Source organism: Vidua chalybeata, chromosome 4 (assembly GCF_026979565.1).
Source record: "Vidua chalybeata isolate OUT-0048 chromosome 4, bVidCha1 merged haplotype, whole genome shotgun sequence".
NCBI lineage: Eukaryota > Metazoa > Chordata > Aves > Passeriformes > Viduidae > Vidua > Vidua chalybeata.
The window spans coordinates 48,296,562-48,316,018 of record NC_071533.1 but is presented as its reverse complement, the minus strand read 5'-3'; positions in this window follow the sequence as shown (position 1 = coordinate 48,316,018).

Below are 19,457 nucleotides of genomic sequence, written 5' to 3'. Positions count from 1 at the left end.
TTTTGTCAGTGCATGTAAATATCTCAGAGGCTGGTGTCAGAGGATGGTGCCAGACCCTTTCTGGTGGTGCCCAGCGACAGGATGAGGAGTAATGGCCATCAAGTAAAACAAGAAGTTCCACCTTGATGTGAAGAACTTTTTTACCTTGAGAGTGGCAGAGCACTGGAGCAGGCTGCCCAGCGAGGTCATGGAGTTTCCCCATCTCTGGAGACGAAAAACCTACCTGGACACATTCCTGTGTCACTTGCTCCAGGTGACCCTTGCCTCAGCGGAGGGGGGGTTGGACCCGATGATCTCCAGAGGTCCTTTCCAACCCTAGCAATTCTGTGATTCTCTTTTTGCTTTAAAAGCAGTCAATTCCACAGCCTTAACTAAGCTATAATTAAACAGGTGTGGGGTGATAGATCTTGATGTGTGGAAAGGGCTAGTAGTCTGAAAGGGTGGTGCTTCAGACTGGAGTGGGGAAACTGGAGTAGGAGGGTGAGCGAGCCACATAATTCTGATTATATGTGTATGCACATACTTACAGGCTTCACTGAGGCCTTACCATAATAGAAGACCAGGACAAATCTGTTTACTGGGCAGGAGCATAATTGTCTGAGGGAAAACATGATTGAAGGGTAAAACAAGGGAAGCTAATAAAGGGGAGTGTGTGTTTAAGAAAAAATAAATCTAGGGTCATACATGAGCATAATGATACTTTTTTTTGGCAAGACTGAGTTTAGCTCAGTTTGTTAGAGCATGATGCTAGTAATGCCAAGGTTTTAATGTGGGTTTAATCCCCATATAGGTCTTTCATTTAAGACCCATCCATGCAGATCCCTTCCAACTCAGCATATTCTGTGATTCCATGAGCCTGTCTAGCAAGGTTTAGAAAGATTGAGAAATACTTTGCCAAGGGCATGAAAGGTGTGTTTGCAAGCTTGTGAGGGAAAATATGTCTTTCTGAGGTTTCTGGGGCTTATCAGGCAAGCAATAAAAATACCTTTTGTTTCAAAACTGGCCTTTTATTTGAATTTAGCTTTCTAATATAAACAATTTTAATTCATTCATGTTCTTCTGATAAAGTCTTTCGCTCAGAAATTTTACCAGGTCCTAAAGAATAATGTTTTGCACCATTTCTTGAGTCATGCTCTGAGCCTCTGCTGCTCTCATTGTTTTGGAGTATACTTGCAGTGGAAGTGACTTTCAGATTCTATGTAGCAATCTAAGTTTTGCCTCTAGATTTCAATTCTCTTTTTTTTCCTACATCTGTGGACTGCACATAACACCTCCCTGGTAATCTACTTCTGCATACAGCAGACTAGTTAACACATTTATTTGGTATTACTGCACACCCAGGTACCTACAGGCCTGAAATCACACCCCTTCCCCAAAAGCTCTGTTGGTTTCCACAACTTGAAAATTCTCTTTTTTTTTTTTTTTTTTTTTTCATCACTGCAGAAGAACTCTTAAAATTCAAGTAATAGTCTCCCCCTTGTTGCATATTCTCCAGGGGGTCTGAGAATATATGGTGTACTGTTCCACACTCAGTGGAACTTGTCCTTTATCCTACTGCCCCTAAATTTGGAACAGCAGCTTGTCTGTTGCCTTTTAGCAAACTTCACAATGCTATCAACTGTTTCTATTAGATAAACAAATTCCCTGTCTTTTGTGAACATCTTACTCTCATTGTTTGTATGCTAATACTTAGGGAATGATTTTCCAAGTAATTCTTCAGATTTTCCTTTCTAATTAGTAGCAGATGAAAAATGCTCTATATGCACTGAACACTGTAGCTAACGATTACTAATTAAGATGCTGCTAAAAAAAACCCTTAGTTCCTTATTACATTTTATTGAGTAGCATAACTAGAGATTTCAAAGTCTCACAGTTATTTATTATAAGTATCTGTTGCTTTTGGAAACAGTCTTTCTGTGACTTTTTTTTGTTTTGTTTTGTTTTCTAAATGGCCCCTTCTTTTAAGTATTAATTTATTTACTGTACTCAGGGTTATCGGATTTGTATACATCTGCTATGATCAGATTGCTTTTTTAAAACCTGTGTTTAAGTAACTGTGAACTTAAACTGTATGTACTTCAATAGTACCCAAACTACGTTGAGTTTTACCTGACGAGGACCACCTCAATTTCACATGAATCCAGACTTTTAACAAGCTAGCTCTGTTCCTTCAGATTCCATCTGATTTAGCTGCAAGAACAAAGGATCCTGAACAAAGCTGGGACCTGCGAAGGAAAATTACTCATATGGATGTTGACATGTAGGAAAGACTCTGAGAACAAAACAAAAAGGTTGCAATGAAAATACTTGCCAAGGCATTAAATGCAGAGATTGAGAAACAAGTAATTGCTGAAAAGACTTAAAAAAATATACTCACTCTTATTACCTTGCTGAATTAAACACTTCTATTAGTCTGGCTGAGGTGGGATAATTTTCCCATAGTATCTCTCACAGTGCTGTGCTTTGCATTGGTAGCTAGAAGGGTGTCAATAACACTCCAGTGTTTTGGCTGCTGCTGAGTAGCCCTCCACAGCATCAAGGCTGTCTCTCCAACATTCCCCCTAGCCAGGAGGCTGAGGTGAGCAAGAGCTTGGGAGGGGACACAACCAGGACAGCTGACCCACATATTCCGTAATGTAAGATATCTGCTCAGATACAACATTTAAGAGAAGGCTGGAGAAGGAAGGGTGTGGGGAAGAGAGAGCCAGGTATTTGTTATTAATGATGTTTGTCTTCCAAAGCAACTGGTACACACACTGAAGCCCTGCTTCCTGGGAAATAGCTGGACATCACCTGCTGATGGGAAGTAGAGAATAAATCTTGTGTCTTCATTTGCTTCCATGCACAACCTTTTTTTAATCAAACTGCCTTTATCTTGATCCATGAGGATTTTGTCCATCTTCTTTTCTCCCACACTGTCCTACAGAGAAGGGGAGTGATAGAGGGGCTTGGTCAGCACCTGGTGTCCAGCCAGGGCCAACCCACCATAATTCTGCTGTGTAACACCTGTGCAATCAAGCATAAAGATACAAAATAACACAGCAGCAGAGCCCTTTTAGGTGGTAACTGTGTGGGGAGAAGGGGAAAAACTGCAGTGAAGTTTTTTTATTTTTTTCTAATTTTCAGAACTCTGAAAGAATGTGAAGACAGTGGTTGTTACCCCTGGTAGTTCATTTAATGCCACAGGGTCAACAGTCTGCTGTTTTCCTGCCATTAAAGCAGACTGAATTTCTGCTAACTTCATTTCTTTCCTGGACATAAGCCTGAGGGGACCAAATCCACTTGGCAGCTTTGCTTATTTCTCGCAAAGACTGAAGATAGTTTCACATGTGCATTACATCCCTGTACTTGTCACAGCTTTCTTCAACACTTCACTGGTTAGATCTCACCACATTTCTATCAGCTGGGGGGTACATGACATATGATGTCTTTTGGGTTGTGTTTTATGCAACCAGCCCAGGAGTACCATTTCCCAGTGAAAGAGGAAACATGATATTCTGTGATGCCAGGACTGTGTCAGCAGATGCACAAATGAAGCACCTAGCTAATATTTAGCACCGTCTTAACTTTCATAGGCAAGGCTTTGAGTCAGTTTGTGAAGCTCTATGCAGTAACAGATACATATCCTATGCTTTTGTTTTCTGTATTTGTTCTTGCAATGTGTTGGAGCTTCCTACATGGATTCTGGTGGAGTCTGTACCAAGACAGTCACTCAGTTCCAGCTGGTTCTGAATGTAAGGGTTGGTTACTACAGAGTAAACAGTAGAGGTGATGAGAAGAGTTTATTGTACAATCACCCTGTTACCTTTTGCTGGTGAACTTTTCAGTTCTTCTGAGAGTAAGGGTTCAGTGTGGGAGATTGCTGCTTGGTACTGCTTCATTTTGCCATGTAGAGAGATCTGATGCTGACCATTTTCCTGTGTGCCTGAAGTACCGTGCTGTTTCTCTGCAAGTCTCTCTGTCAGAACAAGCAGGCAGAGGTGCCTGCTACATTGCCTCCATATCAGATCATTCCATTTTACCGATGTGTCAGCTGTGTCACAAGTATGGGTACACTTATGGATGGTTGGCTGTGCCCCTGCAGTGTGGAACATCTTGATGTATGCAGGGGTGTTGAGAGAAATTTCTGATAGTGCTCTCAGCTGCTGTTAAAGCCTGTTCCTTTCAGAGTACACAGTTTAGACTGGGCACAGAAATATACAGGATGTGTTTAATACTCCATGATACTCCAGATGTGCAGATGGCAAATAGGTTCCCTGTTTTTGCAGCCAGGCCATTCTATGCCAGTCAGTTGAGTGCTTAGGCTTGTTTCCGGGTATATGTTATTTGTGAGTGTCAAGAAACTTTGTAAGTCCTTAGTGCTTATGAAAATATTCTCATTTGACTGTGTTTGTGCAAAACTAAACCGGGATTTAAAGATTCATGCTAGGTATTTGCAGATGTTGGGAGCTAACCAAAGAAGTCAGTAAGTGTCAATAAGCACTTGAAAAGAAAATAATGTTGCATCTCATTTAAGATTGTTGCTTTTTTGGTGCAATTGACTTTGCCTTTTGCATTTTCTGTTTTCATAAAAGTTTGGAGAGATCAGTTATAAAACATATTCAAGAAATGTAATTTGGACCTATTATCACTGTACTGAGTAAACGTTTCAAACATCAGCTTTGGGTTTGTTTTTTTTTAGCCCTTTTACTCTCCAGATGTTGCTGTTTGGGCACGGTGACTGCTGGGGCTGCGCGGCGCGGGGCGATGGCGCGGCGCGGCCGCCAGGTGGCAGCCGCGGCCCGCGCGGCCCTGCGCCCGGAGGTCCTGGAATTCCCGGTGTTCCTCGCTCTGGCCGCCGCCTGCCCGCCTTCCGACAGCTGCCGTCAAACACTCAGAATCGCCTTTAGACTCCTTGCAAACATAAATGAATTTGTATCTATATGTAAAACACTCCAGTAAAGTGGGATTCATATCTTGTTTTTTTTACAGTTGATTTCTTTCACACACATAGAAATTTATTTTTGGGAACTCTGCTGGTGTCCTCTGCTGTGGGGGCCATGCTTTCTGTCTAGGCTGAGGCATGGCTCGAGCAGATCAGAAATATATTTACACCTACCTTGGAGAATGTACAGCGAACTGCTGATGGGTGTTTGTCTGGACACACTTGGTGTTTTCTGTGCTACTATTTTAACTACAGACTTTTTCAGTCTACACACACTTGTCTGCAGCAGCCCACTATCAAATAGATCTTAGAAAATGGTTATCGCACTGTGCAGCTGCTGAAGTGTGGGTCCTGCCTGGGTCACTTTTCCAAAAGGGAAGATAATGCTTCTTGCCCAACCTGGGGATGTTACAAAAGAACACCCATTTATAAACACTTTTTCTCTCTTAGTGCATTACTGACTGCTTTTTTGGTGTGATTTTTGTGCTTATATGAGGACTTAGAGATCTCCTATAGAAATGCAAGTGTGTTGCTGTTCCCACCTATTCTACCCCTATCCTGGAACCAGTCAAAACTTCCCTCAAACTTTGGCACTGGAAAGCACTCATCATTCTCATCAACCTTTTAGTATAATTTTGAACTAAGAGAGATAAATTGTAACAAAGTTAAACAGTCCCTTTAGAAATGTATTTATATATCTTAAAACTACCTTAGCTTTGGCAGTTATGTGATAAATGTGGGATGAGAGACTATTCTGGTGACAAAGCCTCCAGAAAGTATATTTTATTATACCAAACTAATGGTTTGGCACATATATATGTATGTGTGTGTGTGTGTGTGTGTATGAGTGTAAAACACTTTGTTATTTTATTTGACTTGTCAGAGCTCTGTCGCCACCTCTCAAGCCAAGAGGATGGTGATCAGCAGCAGAGGAGGTGAAGATTTGTCCCTGGCTCTCTAACATTGTATCCTGTATTTCTTTAAGAATGTCTGTGTAGAGTCAGGCTTTCCAAATGCATATTCCTTTTTTAAGATCTAAAAATATACAAAATGCAACCCATTTACTTCAAAACCTATAAAATCTATTCATACTCTACAGGTGGAATAATACTGGCACAGAATTTTAAAAAATGTCTTAATTCACCTCAAGGTCAGTGCAGTTTGTGAAAGGAAATACATTTTTGGTTGACATTACCTTTGGTTTTAACTGTTGTTTATAGCAGACACTCGAGCAAGCTTGAAACTGTGCCAGGATCTGACTTAGACAGGCAGAGCAGGCAGAAAGTATCCAGCACTCCAGCATCTCCTGCATCTTCCAGGGGCACATGGGGACAAATCAAATAGTCACAAAGTAGAAAAAGCTGAAAAACACAGGAAAATATTTAGGATGGCTAATGTTTGCTGAGCTTTCCTGACATTCAGGGTTGCGCCTGCAACAATTTGACAAAAGCAGTAACCTCTCTCCCTGTGGGTGGGGATGTAAGGGTGGCACAGGCGATCCAAATTAGGGACTTAGGGTGTCACTGCTCTTTGGTTAAGGGTTTGCACACAAGGCTTTATGAGTTTGCCTCTCCATGCTCAGTGTGGCACCCTTAAACATCACACTCTTTCCACCTTCCTCTCATGGTCTTTCCTTGCTGAGGTTTTACAGTACTTGATGTCCTTCTCTGGCAGGAAGGATGGGGTCTCTCCTAGTCTTCGTTTAACGATGTAGATAGAAGCTAAAGACAGTTTTCAGTGAGTAATTTGCCTAGCTACCTATAAAACTAGTCTTTTTCATAGGCAATGTTTATGACAATGGCCCATTTCAGTTAATTTGTATGTTATCAGTGATTTGAATGTTTTGTTTGTTAGTGGAAAACATGGACTTTGTGCTGAACTCCTTTCAGAAGTTTCAGATTGGTGGGTGCCTGGGTGTAGTGGGACAATAGCCAGTATGTGGGGAGCTGTTTTCTTCAGGCTGCTTTCTGCCCTAGAACTCCCCAAGGATGTTTAGATCATGCAGAAAACAGGCTACAAATTACCTGCTGTGGCTTCCCCTAGGGGAGGGCAGGTACTATGAGAAAGTACAGGGTATACTCTGGGAGCTGGGATGACCAGTGGGTTTGTGAAATATTTGAAGAATTTGTAGACCCAGGCCTGACTTATGATGCAATGTAAGCTGTGGTAAAACTCACTGCTATGTTGATCCTGCTCTCACCTTAGGGAGTTTTACCTTGGAAGGACAGGGACCTCTGCTTGTGGCCATAAGATTTAATAGAAAACAAGGTGAGGCAGGCTCAGGACAGGTCTTAACATGTGGCAGTCAGGCCTGTACTGATTATTTGCATAAGCATATTTGGCTTTTTCAAGACGTTTTCCTCTTTTCACCTATGCAGAGCAGAGATGTGAATTATAAATGGTGCACATTTGTGAGTGATGGTAGCAAAAACTTTCAGAAACATTTCTTGGCTTCATTTGCTTTAAAATTCAATAAATTAAAAAGAAGTCTTCCAGTACAATTAATCTCTAAATTTTATTAGCCTTATTTCTAGAATGACTGTCCTCCTGCAATAGCAATAAGCTTTTGTTTCTAATTGCTTGTTGTCACATCTCCACCTCTCTACTCTTCATACCTCTGGTAAGGTTAAAAAGCCTTAGCAGGAAATAAAAAAGCATGTTAATGTTTGTGATTCCATGAGGCAGATGAAAGTAGGGTTTGCTCTGAATATGAACGATGGTTGCAAATAGTGATTTTTAGGTGGTGGTCTGATTTGTGGCTGGACCTGTTGGAACTTGCACATGGCACCTTGGGCTGCTTGCACTCTGAAATCAGTCTCATGCCTGTGTTGTTACAACTGACATCTGTTTCAATAACCTGCAGCCAATGTTCCCCATGAGTTCCCGTAATTGCTGCTGGCAACTGACACAGCCAGATTATGTCTAGGAGTAGGTGCTCCTGCTGATTTCAATTTAGGCAAGGCATGAATCCACAAACAAGAAGCCACAAACGGTTGGAAGGAGTCAGCTCATAACTGATTCACTGATGTGTGGTAGGGGTGTACTGAGAACAAGTCATGTGGGTGGTTTTTTGCATACAGATGGCCACTTGCTTAAAGAACACCTTCTCTGATCATTCTGGAGGTATGTCAAATGCTCTTTCACTAAGAATAAGGGACAGTTGCCTCCATCCTTTTAGCTGCTTCTAATTCAAAAACTATGCTAAATTCCTCTTCCCATCATAGAACCTACTGGGCTGGATGGATCTTTGCTTTGATCCAAAAGCATTGTATTCTTATGAAACCTTTAACTATAAAATTAAAATATAATTATAAATATTATATTTTATTATATAGAATTAATATGATTATATAAAGTTAATATTTAATTAGGAAATTAAAATTTGGTTGTCTTAGAGTTTATCTGCAGATGAGGAACATTCCTGACACAGAAGAAGCCAGCTGAGAGGAAGATACTGTTGGTTAATGCCATGGAAAAGCAGTGGAAGCTGGAAATACAAAGAAAATCTGAGAGAGCCTAAGAGAAAAGTGAAGATGGGCTTGTGGGAGAGAAACGAGAGATACAGAGAAGGTGATAAAGAGGAAAAATATGGTTTTACTGACTCCAAAACACAGAACCCATTCTGCATGAGTTGGGTTTCATTTCTGTGCACAGTGATCCAAAACAATTTTGTGTGAGTGTTTAAGTTACTCTTTGCAGGTTTTCAGACGTGCACATGCATTTAATTTGCAAAGCCTTTTACCTGTACAAGTTTAACTGTGCTTCTTGAACTAGCCCATCTCATTTAAATGAATTTCCCCCCAAAAAACTCCTCTTTTTCCAGTTCACCCTTCTGTTTCCCCATTAAAGACCAAAATGCTGTGATTTCCTTTCCTTCCCCAATTCCCAGCTTAAATGCCTCATACCTCCACCTGTCTCCAAATTCATAGGGCAGATGGTCTACATGGTTTTTAGGGCAATTGGTGTATACTTCAGCAAGAGGCAATGGGTTGGCAAGAGACCCTCCAAATCTGAAACTCCTCACTTGAGTCCCAACTGCTGAGACCCTGGTAAAGCAGTGGAATTGGGGCAAGCAACACCTAAACAGTTACACATTTCACTGCATAGTTCTGAGAGGCACTGCCTTTCCTGAGTATCTCCTAGGTTGGGAGACACCAAACTTTTGGCTTGGAAATTCCTCTGATGATCCTCCAGTGCATAGGATCACAAAGATATGTTATGCTGTGCTATTTAAGCATGTAAGTTTATTTGGACAGTAATTGTGATGTAAAATTCTGATTCAGGGGAAGGCTTGTCAAACCATTTGTAATTTATATTGCCTGTCCTACATTTTGAGTTTATCCATATTATTTATATGGAAATAAACCGAAAAAAAAGCCCCAGGCAAGGAAATGTTGCTGGCTTTTACCTTTTTTTTTTCTTCCTTTCAGAGTAATTATTGTTATTTGGGAAAAATTTGCTTTTTTTTTTTTTTTTTTTTTTTTTTTTTTTTTTTTTTTTTAGTGAAAAGAAAAATTGCTTGTGCATCTTATTTTTCTTAATTCTGGCACTTGATGACCTGAAATATGTTCCATGAAAGACCATTTTACTCACATAATCATAGGATCATTAAGGTTAGAAAAGACCCCTAAGATCATAAAGTCCAACCATTAACTTGACACCGTCAAGTGCACCACCAAACCATGTATCTAAGCTCCACATCTAGGTGTTTTTTGATTACTTGTAGGGGTAGTGATTTCACCACTTTCCTGGGAAGGCTGTTTCAATGCTTGGAAACCCTTTCAATGAAGAAATTTTTCCTGATATCTAATCTGAGCCTGCCCTGGCAAAACTTGAGCCTGTATTCTAATTTAATCACTTTTTACCTTGGAGTAACCTCCATTTAGGTAGTTGTAGAAAGTGATAAGGTCCCCTCTGAGCCTCCTTTTCTCCAGGCTCAACAGCCTCCACTCCCTCAGCAACTCCTTGTAAGACTTATGTTCTAGGATGTTCACCAGCTCCACTGCCCTTCTCTGGACATGCTTCAGCACTCAATGTCCTTCTTGTAGAGAGTGGCCCAGAACTGAACACAGGCTTCAAGATGTGACCTCACCAGAGTCAGGGGGCCACCACTGCCCTCGTCCTGCTGGCCACACTATTTCTGGTACAGGCCAGGTGCCATTGGCCTTCTTGGCCACTTGAGCACAGCAAACTTGTGTTTAGCCAGCTGTCAACCAGCATCTCCAGGTGCTTTTCTGTTGAGCAGCTTAACAGCCGTTCTTCCCCAGGTCAGTAGTGCTGCAGGGGGTTGTGACCCAAATGCAGAGCCTGGCACTTCACCTTGTTGAGCCTCATACAATTGGCTTCAGCCCATCAATCCAGCCTGTCCAAATCCCTCTGTAGACCCTTCCTACCTTCCAGAAGATCAACAATCCCACCCAATTTGGTGTCATCTGCAAACTGACTGAGGATGCCCTTGAGAGCCCCATCCAGATCATCAGTAAAGATACTGAGCAGGACTGGCCCCCAACACTGAGCCCTGGGGAACATCTCTCATGACTGGCTGCCAGCTCCATTCACCACCAGCAATGGCCCAGCCATCTAGACAGTTTTTACTGGTGAACAGTGCACCCATCAAAGCCATGAGCAGTTTCTCTAGGAGAATGCTGTGGGAAATGGTGTCAGAAGGTTTATTAAAGTCCACATAGACATCTACAGCCTTTCCTCATTCCACTCAGCATGTCACCTTGCCATAGAAGGGGATCAGGTTGGTCAAGGAGATCCTGCCTTTCACAAACTCATGCTGGCTGGACCTGATCCACTTGGTTGTCCTGTATGTGTCGTGTGATCTCCTGTAGCCTCTTACAGCAGTCAGCTGCTGTGTCCTGACACTTGCATGGAAGGGACGTTTTGAAAACTTCTCCTCAAAATCTTTCTTTCCCTCTTCTTATCTGTTTAACTCTTCAGCTAGTAAGGTGAAATACCATGTAATACCTATCAAACCACAGACATTTGATTGACCATCTGAGGGTGCATGGTGTTTTTTTGCTGAACTGAAACACTTCCATAATTTCTTCAGGAGTTCAAAGGCTTCAGGGAGCACATGTATTTGCATACATGAGGAAAAAATTCTTTGGCATCAGATGTACAATGTACTACACTGTCAAGAACTAGGATTAAAGGGTTTGCCCTACCATCTGTCAGACTGTCATTTTCAATAAATGCAATGTCACTGTGATATTACTATGGCAGAGACACTGCCATAGTAATATCACAGTGACACAGTATCTATGTATTGTCACAATAAAAGTGGAATGTACATATCATCCTAGGAGGATATTTCTGAAATAAAAAGAAAAGGTAAAGTTTGGCAATAAAAAAAGAGTGGGTTTTTTTTGTTTGTTTGTTTTTGTTTTTTCACAGGCTGTTGGAGAGAAAAACAGCCAGAACTTAAGAATTTCTGTGGAAGCCCAACACTGGAAGCCAATGAGGAAAAAACTTTCTTCTTGACCCAGTTACATAGCATACACAATATGTCACAGTCATTTGAGGCCATCACATATAACATAATTGATCAAGCCTTGGCCTTTTTTTACCTGTGCTCCTAGCTGGGAAGGCCACAGCCCAGTGAAAACAATCACATAATCACACACAGCTGTTCCTGCTGCTTTGCAGGTAGGAAGGCAAAAGAATTCCAGACACCCTGTTGCTAGAGGGTTATTTCTCATAGGAACTTACTCCGACTCCTTGAAGGTATAGGCAAGTTCATGTTGTTGTTTTTGGCTGTTGGAGATGCAGCAGAAATTCTAAGGTCTTTAATTGATTTTTTTTTTTTTTTCATTGGAAAATGTCAAGAAGGAAATTACAGAGGCTGCTGTGGGTAGTTCTTGTCAAACTGTCCAGTGATCTGTGCAAGGTAGTTGAGGATTTTCACCGAGAAAATCCTGCTGTGCCCACATTACTCTGTCTCCCAGTAACACACATGGTCTGGGATAATCTCTCAAAAATATCCTATGCTCCTTTCTACAGCTGGGTAAAATTATAGCACCTTTATCAGAGGTAATCCCTTTGTTGTTGGTCTCAAAAGTAGCCATGTGGGCTTTTTGGTGTGTTAATGCTGGTCAAGAGTCCCTCAGCAATATAAAATGCAGACAGATGTGTGCCCAGCAAACTGGGCACTTAGGAGATGTGCCTTCTGAATGCTGACTTTCTGGATCCAGCCTGAAAATGTACACCAAGACATTAGAAAGCTGTGCTTGAGAACCAAGGCAAGAATTCCAGAGATTTGCATGTTGTTCTTGTGAATATAGGGGGTTTAGTTCTCCTAAAATGCCTTTTCTAACTACAAATTTTTGTGCAATCTCAGTGCATGAAAGCTGCACATTTCTCTTTCAGATTGTTTTTAGTCAACTGTTTTCTTCTGCCAGTGTTGGCTTATGTAACTTGCAGTATGATAAGGATCCCTTCACAGACAACAGCAACCCAAGCATGAAATCAAGATCTTTTGATCATGTTTAAAGGAAGAGCTTGTTTTTCTTCTTTTGCAATTGTATTGGGCTGTCCTTTCTCTTCTGGTGTCATTGAAGTTAGGCAGTCATAAGTACAGTTGCATAATATATGAGATGAAACACTTGTATAGTCACTAATAAAATGACTAAATTGTTAACAGTTCTGCTGCTATCTCTGCCAATTACCTCATTTCCATTCTAGGAACAAATTTGGACCACTTTGGGCTAAATGAGACATTCTGGAAAACATGGTGATAGGTCTTTGTGCCAGAAGAACACAGCAGTCTGTAAAACACTGCAGGTGCTACAGGTGAGCAGCAAGAGGAGTAGTGCTTGCTGGTACCTCCAGAGGCAAAACATGGACCAAGGTTTCCCACTTATGTTTTGGATCAGGAAGAAAATTTCAGTGTCTGATATTTTATTATAAAATATAGATTAATCAATTCTTTGTGTTTAGTTTTATTTCCAGGAAATAGTTCAGGGCATGAATAGGCCATTAGTCTATAGGGAATCAGCAAGTCATTAAAAAGCACTGGTCTTTAAAAGAGAGCATTTAGTCCATTACTCAGCTTCAGTTGTAGCTGTATCTTTCCAGGCTGTTTCTTCTCTAAACTGTTTTTTAAAACTTTCTCTGGTGGTTATTTCATAGTCTCCTCCAGTGCTCAATTATCCTTGCTATTGTAATGTCTGTTCTGATGTCTAACCTAAATTTCCAGCTTGTGTAATTTGGTACAATTACATTTGCTTCTTACGCAGAGGTCATAACATCAAGGATTTCTTTTGTCATTGCAGACGCCTTTCTTCTTTTTGAAGACCACTCTGACGTTTCTTCTCAGTTCTCCCATCCCTAGACAAAACAGCGCACAGTCTTTCAGTGTTGATAGATCTTTTTTCTCCTTGCTTCCGTGTAAGACAAGAAAACAGCTTGCTTTTCCCATTTTTCTAGCTAACTGCATGTTCAGAATATTAATAATTCATTTCACCTTTTCTGTTCAATTATAATTTGGTATAATTTTCTGAGTGGGTCTGAAACCCATCTAACAAAGACAGGGTAGAGGCAGAAATTGCTCAAAAGTCATAGTAAAAGAAAGTAGAACATACAAGCTTTGGATGTGGGGTTTAGTTTAATATCTGAGAAGGAGTTGTGTGTGAAATGAAAAGTGCATGGGATATCTCAGAGGGAGGTAACTACAGCCTCAGCACTCAGGTCCTCTTCCCCATCTCTCTCCTGTCTTCTGTGAGGGCCATTCTGGTTCTTGCAACATTTCTGCAAGAGAGTTATGATTAAACTATAGAAAGTTACAGTCACAAAATTACTTGCAAATCTCTTATAAAATAATAGGAGAAATATAAGGCTTTTGACCTTTGATGAAAATCAAAATGCTTTTTTTTTCCTCTCCATCTGTTGAAGAGTTAATAAGTGTACGTCAGAAAGACAACAAAGCCGGAGGGGAGGGAGGAAGGGAAAGAAGATTTAGTGCCTCTTCCTGATGCAAAGAATTTTCTGTGAGTACAAAATAGATAGGAAAGTTGTTTTTCCAATCTTTGTAACAGCAAGTGTCAGTGCAAGTGTGTTTAAGTTTGATCCTTCAAAGCATTCAATTTCTCTAATTTTGGTGAAAGCACAGGATAGAAGGAAATGATTCAGGATAGCTACAAAGCTAGGGAAAGTAATGGGTGAAACTCAGATAAGATGAAATCATTCTTTTCGCACCATCAAAAAAGGAAGCAGAACCCATTTCCAGGCCTTTCCACTTCACTAGCAATGAAGATGAAGATGACCATGATTGAGTGCTGAGAAGATGGAACATGTTTTATTTCTACACAGATATAACAAAGAGTGCCTTTTCATCAACTGTGTTGTTCTGAAGGGCAGAGAGCTGAGGTTTCTGGTGGAAGCCTTTGCCATTTAGTTAAGTCCTTTGCTAGCAAAACTGCATTGAACTGATTTTAATATCCATGTAGAAATAAGGAAATGTTAGTATTTATATTATATAGAGAAAAATGAATCGTACTTGAAAACTGAAAATGTGAATATGTGAATTACCTGTACATATTGGAGAATTGGTCAGGGATTTGTTCTAAAATACAAAATTGGCAGACCACTGACTACTGAAAAAAACAAAACAAAACAAAAAAAAACAAAAAAAAAAAAAAAAAAAAAAAAAAAACAAACAAACAAAAAAAAAAGCAAACAATATGTGCCTGTTTTTCCTACAAATCTACCAATCCCTTTCTCTCAGCTTGCATATCTAAATAAACAAGTTGAAGAATTAACTCTTCTGTGCCCTAGAAATGATGAATGCAAGCTGCATTGGATGAAACTTCTGTTCCTTCTGATGTATATACTTCAGAATGATGTATAGTGGAGTCCTTTCTATTTAAAAGCAATCCAAAAATCCAATATTTAAAGTAAGAGTAGTGTACTAAACAGCTGGCAGTGTGTCACAGAGGGTGCATTAGACAGTGGAATGACCTTTGTTCAGTTATGTGAGAATTGTTTTGATCTGGGGACTTTATGTTCTCCTTACACATTTTTCAGCAATGAAGTGTGTGCCAGCAGCTGCCCTGGGTGCAGAGCATGTGTTTCCACGTTTCAAGCAATGCAGAGCAGTCATCTGTGTGCCTTGCTCAGAGGCAGTCAGCCTCTGACTCATGTCTCTCCAGCCAGAGCTTGTTTTCCTTTCTGGTGTGTTCTGCAGTCTGTTCAGTCTCTTGAGCATTAGGAAAACTCACCTTTGCTGTCTTCCTCACTTGGATCTTACTGTGTAGATATTTAGTTGCTCCCATGTGCTCAGGACAGTGCTGTGATTAGAGAGTAATCCTCAAGACTCAGAACTCTGTTTTAGGAACACTGGCAAGAGTTTTTAATCAAGTGTCATGAATAATATGACTTTATGCAAACTTATGTCTTGGAGCGAGGACTCCATATGGTTTGAATATATGGCCATACAGCTTGCTTAATCTCATATGAACAGAAAAATCTGGGCCAGAACTTCCAGTCTGTGCAATGCTTAGGGCAGGAGGTGGGGAGCACCAGCTCCAGAATTCAGAATGAGGGGGCAATACATGCTGTCATCAGGACAGTCTGCTTCATGGCAGCACCTGCATACCAGTTCCATGCTGGATGATGAGGCTGTATTTGGCCAGTGGCAGACTGTTTACAACAATTTGACAGTGTCTCTCCATCATGATGCTGCAAGGTGCAGCATAGATTTCTCAAGCTATTAGCAGCAGGGAGCTACCTGAAAGTCGTTGAGATGCCAATGGACTGGGACTTCTGACAAGGGGGTGTAGTGATACAACAAGGGGATGGCTTTAAAAATGAAAGAGGGTAGGTTTAGATTATATATTAGGAAGAAAATCTTTACTGTGAGGGTGCTGAGATGCTGGAACAGGTTGCCCAGAGAAGTTGTGAATGCCCCATCCCTGAAAATGTTCAAGGCCAGGGTGCATGGGTCCCTGAGCAGCCTGGTATAGTGAAAGGTGCCCTTGCTCATGTCAGGGGGGCTGGAATAAGACCTCTAAGGTCTATTCTAATCCAAACCATTCTATGATTTGGTTTTTGTTCATAAGTTCAATGAGCTACTACCTGATCATGACAAAGGATGAGACATTTTACCAATCTCTTTGTTATAAGTCAAAGCCATTAAACACGTAACTGGACAACATTAAAGCCTGAAATAGAAACCAGCAATCTTTATTAAGACACTATTTTTACTACCTTTCTACCAGGAAAACCCCCTGTATTCTGAAAGAAAGAAAGAAAACAAAGTAAACTGAAAGCTTCTGAGGTCAGTTGAAGATTCAGCACTGGTGTGTCATCACCTCTAGCTACAGGTGTCGTACTGATGTGTTGAACAGAGATATCCTCAGGAATGGCCACGGTGTGATGGTGATTCAGTGCCAGCACCGGATCTGGCTGGAGGGAAATCCAATCTGAGTGTAACATTGCTGTGCAAAAGCATAATTACTTGGCTGCTGAAGTCAACAAGGTTGTGTGTGGGAAGAATCCAAATCATGGTGTATCACTGCAGATACCAAGGTAATCTGAGGTAAACCAGCAAGACTGACCTTCCTTGAGTCCTACTCTGTGGATATTTCTGGTGCCTAGGGGCTTAGTAATTTTCACTTTTCAGCATTTTAAATGCTAATTTTTGTTTTTGAAAGCTTAAATAAGAACCAAGCAATGACAGTGTATGCCAGCAACTTTACTCCTAGTCTCTAATGAAATCCAGTTGTGACCTTACAGTAGGAGCTGAAGCACTGCACTACATCAACTTGTAGATCAATATGCATCTATCCTACCATTATGCTAATGAAGGTCCTGGCATGGAGCAGCAACATATTACAAAGCACTACAGAAGCATTAATTTTTAGAAACATTCAAGTTGAAGATATCTCATCAGGGAAAAAGCCAAACTGAAGAATAGAATAATACATTATGTGGATGACAGTTTGTAAAAAGCAGGAAAGAAAGCAAAGAAACAATAGGGACTAAGAATGTAGGGAACAACTTTGACAGTCTGGTTCCAGAGCAGCACCTACATAGCAACAGCAGTTTAGAAGGATTGAAAGGGTAGCAAAATAAGACCTCAGAAATTTTTTGAGAAAGAGAATGAAATGAGCAAGTAAGGAGATAAAACGGAAGATTTTTTTTTTTTTTTACTTACAGAGACTGCATACAATTGAGAAGCTAAGAAAAATATTGTGTAGCTGCTGTTTCACCTTTCCATTCTGTCTATCAGCTATGCCAATCCTAAATTATATTATTTATTACATTAAAATTCCTAAATTAATTCAGGTAGCATTGAGAAGCACTGTACACACTCACACTCTCCCCAGTGTTATTCAAGTTACGTCTTAACTTCAGGCCTTAATAACGTCCTCTCCCCTGCTGGAGAGATCATGCCATAGACCCAATTCCATATTACTTAATCTGGGGCTTCCGTACAAAGTGATCCATGCAGTTACTGGGATTCTTCCTCTCTGACTTCATGGACTTTCCGGAAGTTGAATGAAGTGTATTTCTAAGCCAGACACCTGAGTTTAGCCCACAGACTACACTGTTTCATCTCATACTGAAGAAGACTGCATAGAAATATTTTGTATTATGAATACCTTTAGAGAACAGCTTGCCATTTCGTGTGGTCTTTTAGGGTTATTGCTGTGTAAAGCTCACACTTCTACAGCATAGGGTGAGCAGTGTTGTGCTGCATCCCAAACTGGGCTCTCTGACCTCTTTTGGTAGCCAGGTTGTGATCTGGACTCACCTGAAAATAATGGCCAATAACCAGTAATGTCATGAATGAAGATGTCTGGGAACTGTTAATCACAGGTCAGGCACAACATACATGTCCTGGGTGAAAGAGAGGATAGTGAAATATGATCAGAAAGAGTCTCCATTTCTAGGTTCAAGTTCTAAGAGGGTAGCAGTAATGTGAGGGAGAGGAGTTCGGATCAGCTCCAGCTGCCTAAGTTAGGCAGCTGTATCATTGTCACTTGGGGTCTGCAGAGGGTCAGTTCCACACTAGTATATACTGATAACATTGTCTTTTAGCAGGAAATAAGAGCATTTTAGTGGTTTATGGGATTGGTCAAGTTAATCTAATGGTATACACAGCAGACTTAACAGAGACATTTTCAGACATCTGGGAGATGTCATTCTGCTATAAGAATATGTACATTTAAATCTCAAAACAGAAATTGTTCAATTTTCTCTTTTCCATTTTTTGCAGGTCTCAGCCACAGCAATCTAACACATCTTTTCATGTAGAGGTGGATAATATTACAGTCAAAAAGTAGTGATTTTTTAATAACAGCTTCCTTACTTGCTTCACTTAATGCCATCTGTAAGCTGTGCTACTAATTCCCCTTAGACAACCTATTTGCATACCCAGCTGCTTTTTGAAATGTAACTTATAGCGATCAGTGAGTGACTGACACACATCTACAAAGATAATAAACCCCTATGAATATAAATTACTGTTTTATCCATGATTTTTGTCTGAGGCACTGTTTCATTCTGTATTACAGAAGCATTAAAGAAACTGCAGATCCATGTTACAACCCTTTCGATGACTGTTGTGGGTTGACATGGAAGTGAATTTTTTCAGGAAGTTGGTAGTCAAACCAATCAGTGGTCAGGTTTGGATATTGGCACCTGGAGTGACCACTGAAGGTGTAGACACGCCTCTGAGAGCACAGGGTTAAAAGCAAGACCTCCCAGGGGAACTGTCTCTTTAGTTCCGGTCATCAGAGAGTGCAGACTCTCCTCTGCCCAGCCACGGGCTGGGTGGGGGAGGAGAAGCCATGCGGCCTGGTCAAGGTAGGCCGAGGGGGCTGAAGGTCTGGAACTGAGCCAGCTCCCGCGGATGGAAGGGTGGAGAGAAGCGGAGATTCCCCCCCCCACCAAAGGGAAAGAGACAGAGACCCTGACAGCACCTGGAAATTTGCCAGCAGAGGAGAAGGAGAAGGGGGGGAGATGCCCAGCATGGGAGTTGGAGTTAGTTCTGGGCAGAGATTTCAGCTGTCCAGGGAGTCTGAACTTTTTAACCCTATCCTGGGAAATGAAGGCTTTGTAAAATATTACTCCTTCTCGATTTGAAGTAGATGAGAGACAGTCTGGGACCTGAAATGTTAGAAGAAGAAATTTTTATGTGGGAGGAGATGATGGAGTAGCTTTTGGCCGGACTTTCCTTGTTAGCCATAGACTGAACCAAATTCTCCTGCAATAGAGACTGCATTTTAGGGGGATGCAATCGTGAACCAAAGAGACCTGCTTCAGCAACTATCAACATAGGGATGGAGAGAACAGAGAAAAGCTGAGGAGGGTGTGGTGATGCCCTCTGTCCTCAGGAAGAAGATGATCTCTGTTCTTGGACCCTCGGCCCCAGGGGAGGAAGAAAATGGGGGAGGGACTGTAGTCCCAAGATGAGAAGCTGAACTGTTGTATCTTTGGGTCCGTGGCAAAGCATCCTTAAAGGAGCCCTATGAGCAGTCTGTCCATGCACGGTGGTGAGAGCACTGTGACATGGAGAGTGTCA